The sequence below is a fragment of the Catharus ustulatus genome, chromosome 1, assembly GCF_009819885.2.
Source record: "Catharus ustulatus isolate bCatUst1 chromosome 1, bCatUst1.pri.v2, whole genome shotgun sequence".
In the NCBI taxonomy this organism is placed as follows: Eukaryota; Metazoa; Chordata; class Aves; order Passeriformes; family Turdidae; genus Catharus; species Catharus ustulatus.
This window is the reverse complement of record NC_046221.1, coordinates 67049052-67067427: the sequence shown is the minus strand read 5'-3', so window position 1 is coordinate 67067427 and position 18376 is coordinate 67049052. Positions and strand designations below refer to the sequence as shown.

Below are 18376 nucleotides of genomic sequence, written 5' to 3'. Positions count from 1 at the left end.
GCTTACCTCTGGTTCTTAAAGATGATTACAACTTTAAGTGAAAGACATGAGAGGGGGAAAAAGTTCTTCTAAATCTGGTAGGAAATCACAGTTGGTCATGTTTTGCAGATCTGCCTGATTAATAATTTCTCTGAATTTGTAAGTCCTTGCTTTGTAACAGGTGAGCGAGAGGTACAAAAAACTAAAGTTATGAAACCACAGATGTTGTCAGAAGGAAACAGAAGCAGGTTAACTCTCATAATTAGGCTTAAATAATTTTGAAAACGACACTATCTGAAATTAATTTACTAACACAGAATTGAGTGTCTTACTGTATAACAGAGGAGACATGTACACTGATGAGTAAAAAAAAAGTTACAGAATACTGAGTGCTGAGTATGCACCACTCCAGCTGATTTCATTTGGAGTTATGAGGATTAACCCTGAAAACCAAACATGCAGAGTCTAAGGTGCAGAAAGAAGTCGATGTGAAAAAATATTGGTCTTGGCAAGTTTGTTTGCCACAGAGTAAATGACATATGAACTCCATGTGTAAGAGCAATCCCTGAGCAACTGGCCTTGCTGAGGTCTGAGGCCAGGGTGCCTTGCTGTAAAGAAGAGGTGGGTCACTGTCACACCCTGCCTGGAAGGAGCTGCCCTCCCTGGTGTCCTGGGGCTGCCTGTTGGCACACGCCCTTCCCTGCGCCCCACTCGCGGGTTTGTCACACCCGCTCAGCGCTCTGGCTTCGCAAGGTCACTCTTCTTCACAGTGTGGGTAGAATTAGAACAGTGATGGGAAATGGCTTTGGCTTTTTTCCTATCTGGAAGAGCTAAAAAGATGTTGAACCTTGTCCAGGCAGTCTGTATTTTGAACAGCATTGGGGCTTTTGTTGCTGGGGCCAGGATGTTTAATAATTTGACTCTGCTGCTGTTGTGTTTGTTTTATTCAGCCAGGGACATATCACAGATCTATTTTTTGATCAGGCAGCATTCCTGTACTATAATAATTCACAAGCAGAGTTCACACACTAGTTGTGTGAAATGCCTGTTGATTACTTCTCTACATGTGCTTCTTGCCCTTGTCTTCCCTTAGGTACACTTTACTCTGTGCAAGTTGTAAACTCCATGGAGCAGGTGTTTGTACAGTGCATAGCACAGCAGGACCCAGGTTTCATCGAGGTGTCTGGACATGCTCTTATGTAAGTAAGGGTACTCTGTCTTGTGAGCAATTAGAATAGTTCACATTAGCTGAACTTGTAGAGTTTCCTGTGTGCAGGCTGATGAGAAAAGGAATTTTTCTTTCCGGGCTGAGAGGGGCTTTGCAAATATTCTCCCAAATCGCAGCAGCAGCTGGCTCTTTGGGCACTGGACAAAGACATGATTTGGAAATAGCTTCGAAGTTTTGAGATGGCTCTTCACATACTAATGCTCCCAGATGAGTTAAGTGGGGGAAGTTCACACCTCTTGTGGTGCTTTTGTTTCAGTCTGCCAAGCTGCAGACTTCAGCGCGAGTGCAGCATGCAGGTTTTCATAGTGAGAGCTTTTGTCGCTCCCAGAAGTGCTAGAAACTTAATTGCTTTCAAAGGCAAGCATGGAATCTGGAGGACCCGGTCCAACCTGCTGAGAGAACATAAATCCTGAGATACTATCACGTTTCTATGCTTGGGCTTGCGTGGAGTGAGTTTGCTTTGTGAGCAAATGCCTTTGGAATACACTGGTGGTTTTTCTGTTGATTCTTAGACATAGCAGTAATTGTTGTTGGCTTTGTTAACAGGCACCTATGTTCTGTTCTGAAGTTATTGTTCATGTCTTCTAAAAAGTGTGCAGACAAAAAAATATTTGTTCTGCTTTGAAATAATGAAAGCATTTCTGCATTTAAATGGATTGGTAGCCTTGATCCAGGTTGTTCCCAGCCTGTGTCCCTTCACATGGATATGGAAAGAGAGCTGGTCAGTTCTCACTTGACCACTGCTGTTTATCTTCACTTTATAGACAGTGCTTGGAATGCCAGTGTTTACTTGTTCCTTTTTTAATGCTAGTTTGCCAGCTACTTTTGTCCCTAAACACATGAACCATGATGGCAACTGAGAAGAAACTGCCTTTTGTAGATAAGGAATAGAATTTTCAAACGGTCTTATATAGTATGCTTCTCTAGGTTTTATTTTCCAAAGTAGTCCTTGTGAAAATTTCTGGAGTGGGTACTTCAGTTGCTCTGGGAGGTTTTTGGCATTTTTATCCACAGCCCAGTTTTAAAGGTAGTTTTCCTCATCTCCTTAAATGATTAGTTGATAGGCTCTCCATTCATAGGAGTACTGTTTTGCTATATTTTGCATGGAAACTGAAGCAGGAAAAGGTTTTAAGGTAAGCCAACCAAATAATCCAGGATCTTTTGATCAGTTTCCATTAGAATTAAACCAGTAATCTGTCCTATTAGATGTTAGAAAGGAAGCTCAGTGTTTAAAGAAGATAAGCATGCCAATTGACATTCAATATGTCTTCTCAAGTCACCAGTAGAAACCTCGTTGAACCTTGTTGGCAGAGGTGCCTTCTGCAAGGGTTCCTAAAAACACCTCCCCAGCTCTTGGCGTAGTTTTTTAAGTGGTCTGACGCTGCAGTGGGTCTGGTGCCAGCGCTGAATGCTTGGTCTGGCTCCAGTTGGAGCTGAAGAAAGGCTGAGTTTTAAGACCTCTAGGATTCCTTCAGGTCCAGAAGAAACTGAGCACCGAAATAATGTGTCATCCAAACTACGGTGTATTCCTAGAAATTGATGAATATGCTGTTTTAATTTGGGGCGTTGATATAGTTGAAATTACTGAGATCTTAATACTTAGAAGAAAGAGTTCTGCAGCTCTTTAAGATTGCCTGGCACACAAGCAAAGATCTAAATTGCTTTGAGCTGCTGACAGTTATCACAGCTTTGTGCACACACCTTTGCTGGTACTGACAAAAGTTTCACATCACTATACTCTCCTTGGCTGATGTACATCTTAAAACAGTGCTGTACTTAAAAACTTTCACGCAGAAAATGGAAAGAAGGGGTGAGCAGCTACAGTAGCCTCTTACCAAAGACTTGGTTTAAAATGCTCTGAGTAAAGGCAGCATTTTAAAACAAAACTTGATCTGCTGTTTGAAAACTGGAGATTTAATGCATTACGTTGCTCTGATCTAGTCCACTGTGCTGAAGTCACACCAGATGCAAGAGCAGGCTTTGTTCTGTGAGGACAGTAGCAAGTGAAGGAAAAACGTAATTTTCTTTCTGTAACACTGAGTTCCTCCAAAGTTCATAGATAACTGAAAATTCTGTTTTCAAAACATCTCTGACCCTATATGCAAATAAAATTTCTGTGATTTTGGCTTTTACTATGCATCTGTGTGACAAGGCACTGGTATATTAGTACTAAATATATACTTCCTAAAGAAACTCCTTTGAAATCCAGGGTGAAAAGTGAAGAGGCATTGAATATCCCCCTAATCTGTATCATGGACTACCATGTATTTCACATAACTGTCAGTAACAGCCTATCTGTTGATGCAAGTATCATACAAAGAGTGTACTGACAAATGTAAATGCATTTTGTCTCCTAAGACCTTAGATTGACACTGTGGTGACAGTTGGCCACTTCTGTGAGCCCCTGCCTGCAACTATGGAATTAGAAAGACAAACTCTGGCTGGTAACACTGGTGTGGCAGTGTGGGTATATTAACTTTACTAATTTGTTGGGAAAAGAAGTGTCACAATTTGACACTCCAGTGGCAAAACTATCAGTATTCCCAGCTGCTGTTAGTGCTGGATTTACCCTCAGTACTTTTGCCATCTGCTACGAAGGCATTGCAGACTATTGAGGAGTGGGAGATTGCAATGGCTTTGGGAAGCTTTCAGCAGAGCTGAGCAGATTCTTTGATGTGCTGTGATCAAACATCCTGATTGACAGAGTGTAACTTGAGTTCCATTTCTGATTCAGTTACTGAAGTTTGTTGTGAATTCTTCTAATGATGTGGCATGCAACTTTCTTGAATTAAAAATTATAATGTCTGTGCTCCCCAGGTGCTGCAGAGGGGGCATAACAACAGCACTGACCAAAGTCTCTGCTGTGGGTGCATGTTTGCTGCCTTTATCTGTTCTGCTGGGTGTTACCTCTGCCCGTGCTCTTAAGGGCAGCAAGGCAGGCCTCACAGCAGGCACTCAGCATAACCAGCACCTTTGTCAGCTGGAACATTTTCTCTGATTCTTTATTAGGTTTCTGTCACAGTGTACAAGGTGCTGTGATGATTTGGGTTACTTTTTTTAGCCTGTGACCTGTATTTCTACCATTGTAGGCTCTGAATAGTTGTGTCAGTTCTGGATTGCTTTGTGGCTCTCCTGGGATAGGGGATGTTCTCCTGTACCTTCATCAAGCACTAATCCTTGCATTGCTTGGTAAATAATTCCAATGCAAAGTTAACTTGTCTTGCTGCTGTTAAAATTCTCAGTCTTCTGAAAAGCCAGTAGATGGGGTGTGTGCAATTCCTCTGCAAAGTCACTGTACTTCTCAGCTCAAAGAGCCAGCTATAGTTTCTACTTTTTTGTTGCAGAGACTGTTGGTGGTTGTTGTTGTTGTTGTTAGCAATGACTTCCCACATGAATCACAAATCTAAAAAACCTTGAGTGGAAGCACCAAAAATTCTTGATTGATATTTCTGCATTAAGTACTCTTGAGCATAATCTACTGTGCACCTTCCAACACTGTTAGGTCTTTGAAATCTGGGTGTGAATTTTTATCATAAGCTCCCCCTTTTTTTCTTTTTCTTTTTTTTTTAATTTAACTATTAATGATCTGGAAAGGTACTGGATAACTGAGAAGAGAATGGATTACCACAGATTTCTGCATTCTTTGAGACTGCAGTATTAGGTATAGATGCCATGGGCACAGCTAAGAATACATCATGTTTTGTGTCTCCAAGCCCAGCGTGTAAGAATAAAGATCTGTTTGTAGACATGATTCTCTTGATCATAAATGTGGAAATTGAATTTGCAAGCAAATTAAAATATTTTCCTCTTGTTATTAATGATCATGTAAATAATCAAATGTAATACAAACCATAGAAAGGGTCACCAGTCACATCCAAGAGTGGATTTCATGCCCGTAGGTCTGTTATGGTAGACTTGAAATAGGAAGGAATCTAAACTGGGACAAATGGCTTTGGGACAGATGAGTCCCTGAGTTGTTCTCCTTAGAGGTCACAGCAGAGCAGAGCATGAACCAATGTGGAAGTAAGCTGGCCCAAGGTAATTTATGTCATTCAAAATGAAACTGTCTAGAGATGGAGTCCTGTTAGGTAGGTCCTAGCTGCTTATACCTGGTTGGCAATGGAGAAACTTTCAAATGGTTTGGTAATAGTTATCCAGGGGAACTCCACAATCCATGTCTGACAGGTATGAATGCAAGGTGGAAGTATCTTACCAAAAAATAAGTTAGAATTAGAATACTATATTGAAGCTATTTTATGAGAAGAAGCATGAATGCTTATGGCAAAGATGCACAGTTGAAGTTCCCTGCGAGATATTTGGGAAGAAATGTTTTGCATATGCACGTACATTGCTCCAAGCTATTAATGCAATTATGGGAAGGTAAAAATCTTCAAATAGCAGAGTACCTTCAATTAATTCAAAAGGAAAGTTTAATAGTGAAATATGACAGATTCCTGAAGGCACCAGTTTGTTCATGCCTGTGATGAAAGGGGCAAATAACACGAACCCATTACCTGTTACCCTGCCTTTCAGAAGAGAATCACCAGAGCTCTGTTTTAATCTGGTGTGGTGAAGCGTGCCCAAAATACTCTGAGTGTTTAACAGTTGCACAAATGATTCACTTTCCTAGCAGTCTGATTTTGTATTATAATCTGTTTCCCTTCTGTCTTTAATGTGCAATTCTGCTGAGCCTGCAGTTCACATTGGCTGCCTCGAGCTGACTGCAGGTCAGCTTTTGAATGTAGGAGAATTCATGAAATTTAAGTATTTTGTGTACAGTTAATGGCAGTCGCGCAAGTACAAAGACTTTGCTTTATCAGCAGATGTGGTCTAGGTTTACATTTATGTCCACATTCAATCCTTACGTTATTGCAGTTGAGAGAAAAAAAAGTAAGGAGTTTGGTGCAGTCTAACAATCTGCTTTGGTAGCTGGCCAGTCCACTTACCCTTGAGTGAAGCTCATGGTGGGGTGGTTCTTTCTTCCATTAACTCTTTGATGCTTGGAAACAGGGATGATTCACATGATGTGATGGGGAGGGGAAAATTGCTATGAATGCAAGGTTAGCAAAAACTTTGTACTCACTCATCTTGTGCCAATCCAGGAAGGGATTTGTGTACTATGGGAATGATTAGATGGCAGTGTTTGCTGGACTGCTGTGGCAGACTAGGATATTTGAGAAGGTGATCCAGCTCTGCTGGAGTCTGCATGGTAAGTGGAGGGCAGCTTTTCCACCTGAAAACTAGTATTGGGTTGGGCACTTTCTGGTTAAGTCAAAAGGGTTGCTGTTGTTTGCAATAGCTCAGTGTTTCCCTTGTGACATGGCTGTGTTTCCTCACTTCATGCCTAGCTGGTGCTGCAGTTTGGAGTAGAAGGCTCTTTGCCATCATTGCTCCTGTCTGGTTAAGGAGGATTTTTTATTTTTGTTAGTTTGGGAAGAGGTGAGGAGGAATCATATCCACAAGTGGGGAAATGATGATCAGAATGCAGAGGGAAGGCTGCATACCCCTCCCTCCCAATTGCAGAAGTAACCTTTGTAGCACCTCAGCTTGGCGCAGCCAAGCATCTGTCATGTGGTGAGCAAGGAGTGGGGTGGGACTTCCTTGCAAGGTGATTAGTGTGATTTCCAAATGCTATGGAGGGGAGTCATTCCTGAGCAATGGTAGGAGCTTTTTTCTCAGGGTTAAGTAGTGTGCTGTCCTCCTTTAAACCCGGGAGACAGCATTCCGGGAGAAGGATATGAAAATTTGATGGGCTTAAATTGAAACCTGGCATCTGGAACAGCTTTTGCAGACCTCGAGATAATACTTCAAAGTTGTTCAGCCCCACAAGGTACAGTATAATTTTCTGTTTGGTGAAAGTGTTACTTGGGAGCTGGAGTCATTCTTGGGGCCTCCTTGTGCTGGACACTGTCACACTAGGTAAAAAATAACTCTTCTTGACTGAGCTGACTCTGAGCCTGTACATTCTGAGCAGCTATTTGCTTATTCTCTGTCTCCCCAAGAATTTAGCAGTAAAACTTTACCCTGAATTAGTTTTACCACACTGAGCATTACTTATTCTGCTTTTACTCTGCTGAAATTATCTTCCATATTTAAAAATCATTAAAGCTGAAGCAACATAAATATTGTGTTTCATGACAGCATGAAAGGAGCATGCCCTCCTAATTACTCTGATATTCAAATGTGTGCAGGAGCACTTGGAAAGCACAAGATCTCTCAGCTTCCTGCAGTTTGGCAGGTATCTGTCTCCTTACAGGATTGGGTTTGGACACTGGAGATAAATCTAGCACATTGGCTTATCTACAGTTTTACCATTCTAGCATTGATGGGGTGATTCCCAGAGTTTAGTGAGCAGAGGCAGAGAACATCCACAGGCAGCTAGTGCCTGTAATTCTCACCATAGTTCCTGAACCTGCTTCCACTTCTGGTGGTTTACAAGGGAGAAAGCAAGTCAGCCTTGTTCAGTTGTTTTAGCCATGTGAGTTTGGAGATCATTCTGAAATACAATTAATACATGCCTACAAGAGGTAGATTCTGAAGTTATTAATTGGTTTTGATGCTGTTTGCTTACTTGAATCTTGGCGATTTTTTTTAGCTAAGGTAAAAAGAGCATAATTATTTTTAACTCACAGCAGCCCCCCATTTTCTCTTAAATGTCTTGATATGAAGTAATTTAAACTGAATTTCTGCACAGACGCTTTCCAAGAGATTGGCTGTCAAGTACAATAAAAAAATCTACACTTCTGCAGGGATCCAATGAGACTTTGCAAATTTAGATTTATTCTCAACGTTAAATGTGGTTGAAGATGTCATTTCTTAAACAGCACTTTTAGAAGTAGTTAGCTTAAAAGTATAGCAATTCAAAGCACAGAAGGAATGATTTTGAAGTGTAAAATCTTGAAACACAACGCAGAGGTTGACAGTTTCACTACAATTAGAAGCAAGGCAGGCACAACTCCCACTTCTGAAAACTTTCCTACTGCACTGCTTCCTCTCTTGGCCTAGAAAACCGCAAAAAATCCCCTTTGAGTGGCTTTGCTTGTTGACTTAATGTAGTTATACTCGATGGCATTAGGAGACAGAGCAGCAAGCTGCCAAATGTGTCTGTAAAGAATAATCTTTACAGAAAGCTTCACAGAGGTATTTTTTCCCACATGCTTTCAATGTCCTGAGAATGCTGCTTTTTTGAGGAAAGCAAGTTTTTGGGTGGCTTTTTTTGGTTTTTTGTTTTTTGTTGGTTTTTTTTTTTTTTAACAAGGCTTGTTTTGTTAGGAAACCACTCCCTTCAGCTGCTGCATTTAGACTCACTGCTAATTGCCTTTTGGTCAAAGACATTTTCCATGAATTGCCACATTCTCCCACACTGTTACAACTTCACACTGGTTATGCTATGTTAGCAGCACTTCTGCCTGCTGCCTTTGGGAGGAGTGGCTGAGAGAAGGATATGGTGAACCTGGGAAATTGTGAGGTTTACAGGAACGGAGGTTTGTAGCTGCTAAGATAGGGCAGAGGCTGTTCATCCCAGACTAAGACAGGTGGCTTAAGGAGGGCATCGTCTTATTGTGGTGGTTCATGCATTGCTCAGCTGTGTGCCACTGCTGAGGATTTTTCCTAAGAAGTCCTGGCAAGGTGGCGTGTGGTGTGTTAGGCTTGTATTTTTCATCCTAGTCACAAAATGTAGTGGGAAGCCAACCCCAAACTCTGGTGCCAGTGACGGTGTGGGAGGGGAGTGATCTTCCAAGAACACTACTGGCTCACTGAGCTCCTTGAGGTGCCCAACTTCCAAGCCTGTCTTTCTCCTATAGCCTGGGGACAGCATAAGCTTCTGCTTAGCCCAGCTCTGTCCTCCGCAGCAAAACCTCCTGGAGCAGTAGAAAAGATCACTGCTGTCTGAAGCTCGGGCACTGAACAGGGGAACTGGATGTAGCAGAGTTGTTCAGCACAGCTAAGCCACTTAAACTATGGAGCTCATCTGCTGATCTGCTGGGGTGGCAGTGCTCTTAGGTGAGATAGCTAAAGAGGCTTTGGCTTGAGCTACAGTCTCAGGGCAATCAAAACCTGCAGCTCGAGCATAGGATCTGGTTACACCAAGTTGGCCCTGACCCAATCAAACGTGGTTAAAAGTGAGAGGTTGTGAGAGATAAACCCCTCTATGCTTAAGCCTTGTCCTAGCTCAGAAGCTGATCAGTGTGTTCAAGTGCTTTTCCAGTCTTAACTGCTTTGATCAAAGGTAGGGCTTACTTGGCCAGTGAAGGAACAGGGATGAGCTTTGCCAGTAAAAGCCCTCTTTTGAACTAAGATAATTGCATCCACAGGGCTAGTAGTTAACAATTCTGTTTTAACTGCACATAAGTGTACAGATCTTTTAGAGGTAAAACCCCTTTAATTTCTAATGCACTAAGTGTGGTTGGGTCTCACCTACACTGTGGCTGTTGGTTGTGGTGCAGGAGGAACAGCTGGTGTTGTAACAGGATCTCTGACTACATTAATCTGTTGTCCAACCCGTGACATATGAAGGTTTTCACCTCAAAGAGGTGGTTAAACAGTTCAGGTCCATCCAGTACACCAGTGCTGGCCGAAGGCAAGTCCAGTGTGGCATTTTCTGCCATGTGACAGTGAGCAGGGGTGGCTGCAGCCCACAGGAGCAGGTAGTGGGCCCTGCTCCTGCCCTGCTGTTGTTTGACTGGGATGAAACCTTGATCGGTTTAGTTCTACCCTTCTTTACTGTTGAGACGAAGAGAGAGAGGGAGTATGAGGAGCAGTGTGTGGTACACTGCCGAGTCCTCTACTGTCCTCCTTGCAGTTCTGGAAGACATCCAGAGAAGCTAAAACTTGGTAGTATTTTGTGAAAAAGTATTCTAATCCTCCTTTTACAAATTATTAGTAAATTACTATAGACCAAATATAAATAAAATAATTTTCTGCAGCTAATCCTTGCTTACCACAGGGAGGCAGAAATAGCAGTGCTGCAGTCCTGTTGATTCTGGTCCCACCACACGCAATGCAGCTAGGAGCCACTCTCACACACCCATGTGTCACTCGTACAGAGACCTCCTCTCTGCTTTCCCTCAGCAGCAGAAAAAGGCTGAAATGAAGGCAGAACCCACTCTGAATGCAGAACCCACTCTGAATTACAGAAAAGGCTGAAACTGGTCTGTTGGCATAGAGAGAGAACCAGGAAACAGGAACACCTGCGTTGCATAGCTTTGGGCAGGTCAATTATCCCATCTCCAGTGAAATTCTCTTTTGCATAAAGTATGAATAACAATACTCAATTTACCTTGCAGGGATGTTACAGAGCATGCAGTTACTTTTTTCACAGTGTTTGTGGTATGTAAAACCCTAAGTGAGTGCAAATCATTATTGCAATTTAATTTTATTGAGGGTTAAATATTGGTGATGTGCCCAGCTGAGCACTTGCTGGCAGTGAGCAAGGCAAGTGACCAGCAGCAAGCATGTTTGGCAGCAAGCAATGGACAAAAAAGGAAAACGGCACTAACTTATTCCAGTCATACCTCTTTTTTTTCCCTCTCTTACCACTGTACATTTCCCATTAAGCAGATGGTGACGATCAAAATATCAAATTGGAACTCTGGTTTGATAGACTTACACTTTACTGTCTAAAAGGCAAATAAAGGTTAATGACATGAAAATTTGTCTTGTAGGAGAGTGTGGAAGTCCCTCCAAACATGCTGAATAGTTCTTAAATAATATCTTTCAGAAACAGACCGTACCTGATTAGTTAGGTGGCAGATTTTTCAGTGGGTTGGTAGCATGCCAAGGCTGCTGGTTCCTCCACGTTTCATACCACTGCTGTTGAGGGGTTTGCACTGGATCAGAAACATGGATGGAAATCACTTGGACAGGGTTGGTAGCTCATGGCACCAGCATGAGCCAGGGGTTGAACAGTGGTTGTGTGCAGGCACGTGTGTTGGGGGATGCTCCCGGGTTTGAAACAGGAGTCAGTGCCAGTGTGTGTCTGTGTTAGAGCTGCCGGGTGTACGAGAGGGACAGATAGCATGTGAGGGTTCTCTGCCTTGCTCTAATCTCGTGGGCAATGGGGGCTTCCCAGTGCTGGGGTTACTTTCAAGTGCCAGCGCTCCAGCGGGTTTCACATTGCATCTTGGCGTGTCCCAGCCATTTTGTTACTGCCTGGTCACTTTTGTTCATTTTTTCCCTGTTCTAATTACCACTCATAGATGATAGCACAATTGAGTAAAAATCTTCTGGTAATCGGGGCTAACTGCCCTTGGAAGGTTGCATTCCAAGTGTGGTGCAGACAGGTATTCCTAGCAGAGAGGAAGGATTTAACTCACAATTTCTCTGTTAATGCAACATCTTTGCTGTGTGAGTGTCCTGAAAGACAGGTCCAGAAGTCAGCAAAGCAGAAAAGGATCTTTACAGTGTCTTCTTTTAAGCTTTGGGTCAGAGTCTGCAATGCACCCCTTTTCTTGTTGCATTTGAAAACATTGCTTGGCTCTGGACTTTTTCAGGGTTTTTTGCCTTTTTTCCCCAGCTCCAAAAGCTGCCATGGTCACTTACCCAAACACAGTGATAGCATCAGCTCCACAGTTAACTTCTCATTTAGTGGTGTTTCTGAAAATAACAATTGCTGCAAGAAAACAAATGGTAGACATGCAGCATATGCTGCACATAATGTTAATTTACTGCCTTTTTTGAAAAAAAAAATTGCAGTATGAAATCTAGGGGGCAAATCTCAGATCCTGTGAAATTCATGGCACAATGCCAGTTTATTTGAAAGAACCTTACATTTGTCCCTAAATTTTACAAATCCTTAACTACAATTTGCTTTCTCACATGCTACTCACCTTTAAGATGATACTCTTTTTTTGGCATTAGTAATTATCATTATTGTTGTTGCTGTTATTATTCCAGGAAATCTGTATGGGAGGAACGCTGAAATCTGGTTTAAAAATAGTATTTTCATGTCCTCCTACTCACTGTACTTCGTGCACAGAATGCCTTTTATAAATGCAGACTTGCTGTTTAGCTAGATAAAAGAAACTGTCACTTGATTTCCATAACTAAGTCGTTCCCAGGAGGATTTCATTGTTTTAGCAATAATTTTTTTTTTAAATGCCTTTTATTTTGTTTAAGAAAGATAACAGAAATGAACTTCTGAGTGGTTATTCCACAAAACAATTAGAAGAAAGCAAGACTCTCTTGATTTGATGTAAGGAGATTTGTATGTGTATGAATTCCCTTTCATGTAAGATGAGAACTGAAAATCAAGTTAGAAACACCCCCTCAACAACCTTACCCAAAACACTTTTCCCCCTCTTGTTCACAGACATGACACATATCTTTATCAGGACTCTCCTGCATAAATTTGGTCATATCCTAGAGTTTAGTCCTATTTCAAAAGGCACTTGCATAACTTCTGATTCAGATACTTTCCTGAATTAGAGTCAGTCAAGGAAAATCACTGCCAATTATTACAGTGCATTAATTTTGTTACCCAGGTGTGTTCATATTGGTGGGGAGGAATGATCTGTGCACGCTGTATTGAGGCTGAACACGCCCTGAAGCAGGCACAGTGCTTTAGCTGTGGGCGCACACGCTGTGGAGTACAGTGCAGACACAGTCCCTCCTTGCTCACATGCACCATGCTGCCCTGGCCTCTCTCACTACTTCTCCAGCATTTCTCACCCCTTTTCTCAGCTGCTCTGTGTCTCATGCCAGCATGACGTTCCTTTTCTCTGAACGTGCTAAAGCTTGTCAGAATTACGGCACCAGAAAAGATGTAGAAAGCATATTTAGTAAGTGAAAGGTCCTACTGCTTGTATTTAGTTTTTTGGGCTTTTTTTCCTTTTTTTTAGGGGGACAGGGGCTGTCTCTCATTTGGACCGATTTTGAGCCATGCTTGCATTTTCCTAAGTCTGAGTCACCTAAGTCTGAATCAATGCAATTCCCACTTCAGGTACCGTAGACAGCCTACTACTGTAGGTAGATACACGCAATAAGAAGCAAAAAGGAATAGGAGAAAAAAACCATTTTCTTTGTAGTCAGGAAAGCCTTCTTGGATTTGGCATCATAGTTAAAATTGCATTGGATTAAAGAGATGCAACAATTTCAGAAATTATTACTTATAGGAAGATTTGTGAATTCAGGATGTGATATTCTGACTCACCCGACAGCAAACATGTTTGCGCTCCGGCTGGTATGACTCACGCTGACATTTGTCTTAAGCGTGGCAATTGTTTCAGCCCTGTGCTTGGTGCAGGATGAATGAAACGGCTGAGCTCCCCTGTTGCTGATTTACTACGTGCAGCCACCCTGGTAAATTGTAGGCTCAGCTGTGGAGTATTTCCTGTCTCTCACACACGTGCACAAACTTACATGTGCACACCACCCCCCACCCCCCCAGTAATGCTTTACTGCTAAATACTAGATTCATAGAAAGGAAATGCATAATTACAGCGCTGCCTTTTGCACCACATAAAGCAGCCCACATCAAAAGATGTTTGTCATTAATGTTTCAACAGGTAATCTCTGGAATTACTGCCAAGCCGTGTTCCTGTTACTTAGCGTTCGGTGTCGAAATCATTGAAATCTTTGTTGTAAGCCAGCATAGTCATCTTAATCCTGCAAAAAAGTTAGTCAATAGTGTCTTTGTTTTCCAGCTCTGTATCACGTTGCATCAGCGGCACAGAAGACGTGGCAGCACTGGAAGCGGGGAGAAGGTTAAGGGTGCGTTCTGGGCTGGCTTCCTAAGGAAGCGAAGCTCACGTGGTGGCATTGTTTGTGCCTGCGCCCGTGTGTGTCCCCCCAGCCTGGCAGCTGCTGTCATGCGAGCTGCACAGGTAGAGGAGATGGGGAAGCTGGTCCCTGAAAACTTTGCGTAAGTAGCAGATGAACAGCTCTGGGCACCTGTGGCTGAACCCAGTGAGGCAAAGAACATGACCCAAACTCAAATCCTACTGGCACCATGGAGTTGGTGCCCTGGGCATCTCCTGGAATTACTGCTGCCACCAGAGAGCCTGTTTACTGGGTTGTAGCATTAACAATCTTCTTCAGGCTACTGTCTCTGGCTACTTAAAATACTGCAATTAAACAGAATCTCAGCCATTGCTTTTGGTGCTGTTGCTGTTTGCAGCTCACATCATTTGGATTCTCCCTTCAACACCATCTTTGCAGGAGAACAGTAGCCATCGTAGGAGAGGTGTCTGTACATGTTATGAAGGCTCTGTAACCAGTTAACAGGGAGCTGCAGTTCTTCAAATATTCAGGAGGCTCATTGTCTCCACTCAGGGCTGAGCTGCATTTTTTGCATAATAACTTCCATAAAAGAAAAAGAGAAATATTTATGTCGTGTGACAGAAGCATCCAGAGTAGTTATTTTTATTGCTTATATCTGTTCAAAATTACTGGCTCTCAGCCTGAATTATTATGGTCCATTTGCATTCTTTAGTCAATCTCTTCTGCTCAGAAGACCTGTAGAAATGACTGTGTAGCAAACATACAGGCAAGAGAGTATCTACTTTAAATCTCTGTATGAGAATGAAGAAAGTTGGCATCCTAAGGGGAATGTAGATCTGTGTTGAAGTTTTCCCGCTCACCCACCAGTATTCCTGCTTCAATAGCCATGAAAAAGTGGCAAATAGGGGGTGCTGATGTGAATAAGGTGATGTATTTTTATTAAGAAGTACATAATTGATATCTGATAGGAGGTATTTGTGAGGTATTTCTCTGCTTATGGTCTGCCCTGTGTCTACTTAGACAAAACAATCTGAACAGGCTCCTCCTAATTTTCACCTGATGGCACTGTGTGTTGCACCCACAGCCTACCTCTTGACTTGCTATTTCAATACCTTATGTTGTACTCTCTTTCTGGGGGAAAATCACATGGAACTTAGAAACTAAGCCCGCTAGGAGAAGCATAAGGCTAAGCACAGTCTAACCTCAAGTCTTTTGGGGAAAACTGGTTATTAGTGAAGTACAAATAAGGAGTATGGTTGTGATTGCTGTTATTTGTGTAAAAGTGATGTCTCTGAAGTTGAGGTCCTTGTTAGATTTGCGTTTGTATTGTTATTGGGCATCATGTACACGGAGAGTGTGAACTTGAGCTGTTCTGCATTTTTCCCTAAGTACAGCTGTGGTGATGAACCTTCATTTGTTTTCCAGTCACTTGTTCAAAGGTTCAAAGAGATTAGGGAATGGGTAACAAGAGCAGTGGAGATGGCTCTGGGAGCAAAGCTGCTTCTATGGTTTCCAGATGATGAGATTTGGAAGGGCAGATGAGTCCAGTGAGTACAGCTGAAAACTCTCAGTCTGTTTGCATAGGCTGATGCTAAAAAGAGGAGTGGTTTACCTGAGCCTTAAGTCCTGAAAAATACCTGCTGTGGGTGAAGCAATGATGAATAATGGTCTGTAGATTAGATCACAGGCAGTGATTTCTAGATGACTCGCAGCTAACGTTAGTTGTGCAGAATCAGTGGCCATCTTCAGTTGTGGCTCCTGCACTGGAGGGTGTGAGCTGCAGCCTTGCCCTTTCAGCCCCACGTGCTGCTCCCATCTCTGCACTGTTCCCGGGTGGATGTTCCTGTCCTGCATTTTCCCTCTGGGTAAGCACTCACGTTGGAGATGCTTTTCACACAGTAAAGTTGTGCTGGGCTAGGATGTCCCATGTTCAAGAGATGGGGAAGGCAATATAGATGTTCTTCCCTCTGCTACAAATTGTGGGGCAGGATGGATTGCTTCTTTGTCCCAGCCCAATGATCTGCATCCTGCTTTTCTGGTTTAGGACCTGCAGGATATGCAAAGCGTTAACACTTGATTTACTGTTCCCATGCACCCAGATACAATTATACACCCTGCAAAAAGTGGGTGTAACACCTTGTGAAGTTAAGCATTTCACTGTGGACCACATGCAGAGCCATGGGAAATGTTTGTTTACATGACAAAGCCATGGAGGATCAAGCTTCAGATGAGGAATGCCTGAGTGATGCCTGCCTGTTTTATGCAAACAAAGCCTCTTCTGTCCTAAGGTGGTACTGCTTCAGCATAGCATTAAAGTAGGCATAATTGGGATTTAAGTAATTTTTACACTAACAGAACATCAGCAGCAGCCTTTGTACACTAGACAGAATGTCAGAAGATTTTCAGATGGGCAAAGTTTGGCATGGCTGGTGTAGAGAAGCTTTTATTAACTTGAAATCTAAAAGACAGTAAAATCCTGGTTAGTTTGGGGTTTTTCTTTAGATTTCCATTAGAATCTTTCCTCATTGTGTAAAGTCAGCTAAACCTGTTAAAAATAATTTAGAAGTTTTTTCCTGACATGATAGATGATACACACATTAGGTAATTGAAATCATGCACACTCCAGGAAGATAAAACCTCGCCTTTCCCATTTGTGGTGAGGCAGGATTGAACCTGTCTAAAACTATTTAGTGTAGAGAGAGAATAAAGCAGGAAATGAATTATGGTTTTATTTGAGTTGAAGGATTAGTTGAGGGATAATAGCGAACAACGAAACCACTTGGGCACAAGGCTGCCGTCTCTTAAACAGTTTTATTTAGCTTATGCTGATTTGTGAATTAGGGAAACCAAATTATGTCATGCAAGAGAGCAAGGGATGACAATTAAAAACCTGCAGGAAAGAACTAGTAAAATGGTAATCTCTCACTCCCTGATCTTCAAAGCAAGATGGGAGAGCATGACCTTTTCTTGGAATAAATACAGGATATAGCATGTAGCCAACTTCTGGTTTTTGGGTTTTGCCAATTTGCAGTTGCTCTCTTGTACTACAGTCCGTACTTGTTGATTGCCCTGGGGTCCAATTTTAGTCTGAAAATACCCCTGAGAAGTACTTCCATGTTCTTTGATTTGAGATCTGTTCATGTCTCAATTACACTTCTAATCTGTCAGCATGGTGTCCTTTTTAGCTCTCAAAGACAGGGCTATGCTGTGATATTTGAGTAACCATAATGCTGTGGGACCATGCGAAACAGCTTCCTTGGTAACGCTTCCCATTTATAGCAGGGATGTGATCGGTAACCGTGTATGCGATAATGATTTGTTCATCACGTTGAAACTTCAGTCACAAAGTCTGGTTAAGACCTAATTGTGCTGCAAACCAGCTTTCTCTGCTGGTCCCTCCAAGTTATGACTCTTTTACATGTTCCATGAAGAGCATGTCATCAGAGCCCATCAGATCTGCATAGCAAAAAAATTACCCCTATTAGGGACTGAGTGCTCTGCTCTTGAGGTGAGGGATGTGTTTCAAGAAGCAGCATCTCTCCATGCATCCTGAATTTTGTGCTATGCCATCCTTAAATGTTAAGCATGAAAGTGCTGGGAACATTTGCAGGCAGACATGCCTTGGCCCTCACAGAGTCAAGTGCCTATGGGTAAGGTCAAGTGAGCAAGTTGTAGCAAATTAAACTAGCTTGTGAATTTACAGTGCATCATCTGCTCCATAATAACTGGCTGTGTGCATGGTACAAAGGCACTCTGTGCTAAATACAAGGTCTCTTTGCCCCTGTTTTTGCCTGAGGTGTAAGCTGCCTTGCTTCATGTCATCTTTCCCATGAAATGTGAGTGCAGGGGGAAGATATCTGCCCCAGAGTACCCCCACTGCACTGTATTGCACAGGTGCTGCTTGTGGCCTGTTTCTGTGTCCCTGTGCTGGGGTCCACAAGACACATTCCAGGCTGGCAGCAAGATCCCTGCATGGCTGGCAAGGAGCCTTGCTCCTGATTCAGTGATCAAAGCCCTGGTTTGGGCAATTGGAGCTTGATAACTTGAACAGAACCAAAATCCTAATCCCACTTGTTGAAGTTAGTGGAAGAATTTAGTCACTGAGTGTGGTGGGTGTCAGCCCAGGGTTACACACTGCTGACTCTCCAGAGAGGCTCACAGGAGCCTATCCAAGCAGGAGTTTGCAAGGAGTAAACCTCCCTGCTCTTACTAAAAATAATTGGAAGCCATCTATTTTTGTTGGAAATGTTAAATATTTTCTCATAGTCACTTGGACTCCATTTGAAGGTTCCCCTGAACGCTGAATGACAAGAGATAAGGATTAAAAACTGCAACTTTTAGGGTTGCCAAATTATTGGGGAAAAAAAACATAAATAATTTGCAAATGCTGAAATCTTTCATTTTAGCACTTAGAAACAAAATGGTTTGAGTATTTTGAGCTAAGATGGA

At 42.4% G+C, this 18376-nt stretch overlaps 1 protein-coding gene across 6 annotated transcripts in view; it reads left to right on the top strand.

Moving 5' to 3' along the window:
• The window catches only part of ATXN1 (ataxin 1), a 160404-nt gene that overhangs the window by 51081 nt on the left and 90947 nt on the right, over nt 1–18376 (top strand). For 3 of the 6 annotated variants that reach the window (XM_033071018.2, XM_033071026.2, XM_033071003.2), the window contains one exon: nt 1073–1178. The exons of the other annotated variants lie outside the window; for them this stretch is intronic. The gene's annotated coding sequence lies outside the window, so the exon portion shown is untranslated. The remainder of the gene's footprint in view (nt 1–1072; nt 1179–18376) is intronic. 6 annotated transcript variants of the gene reach the window in all.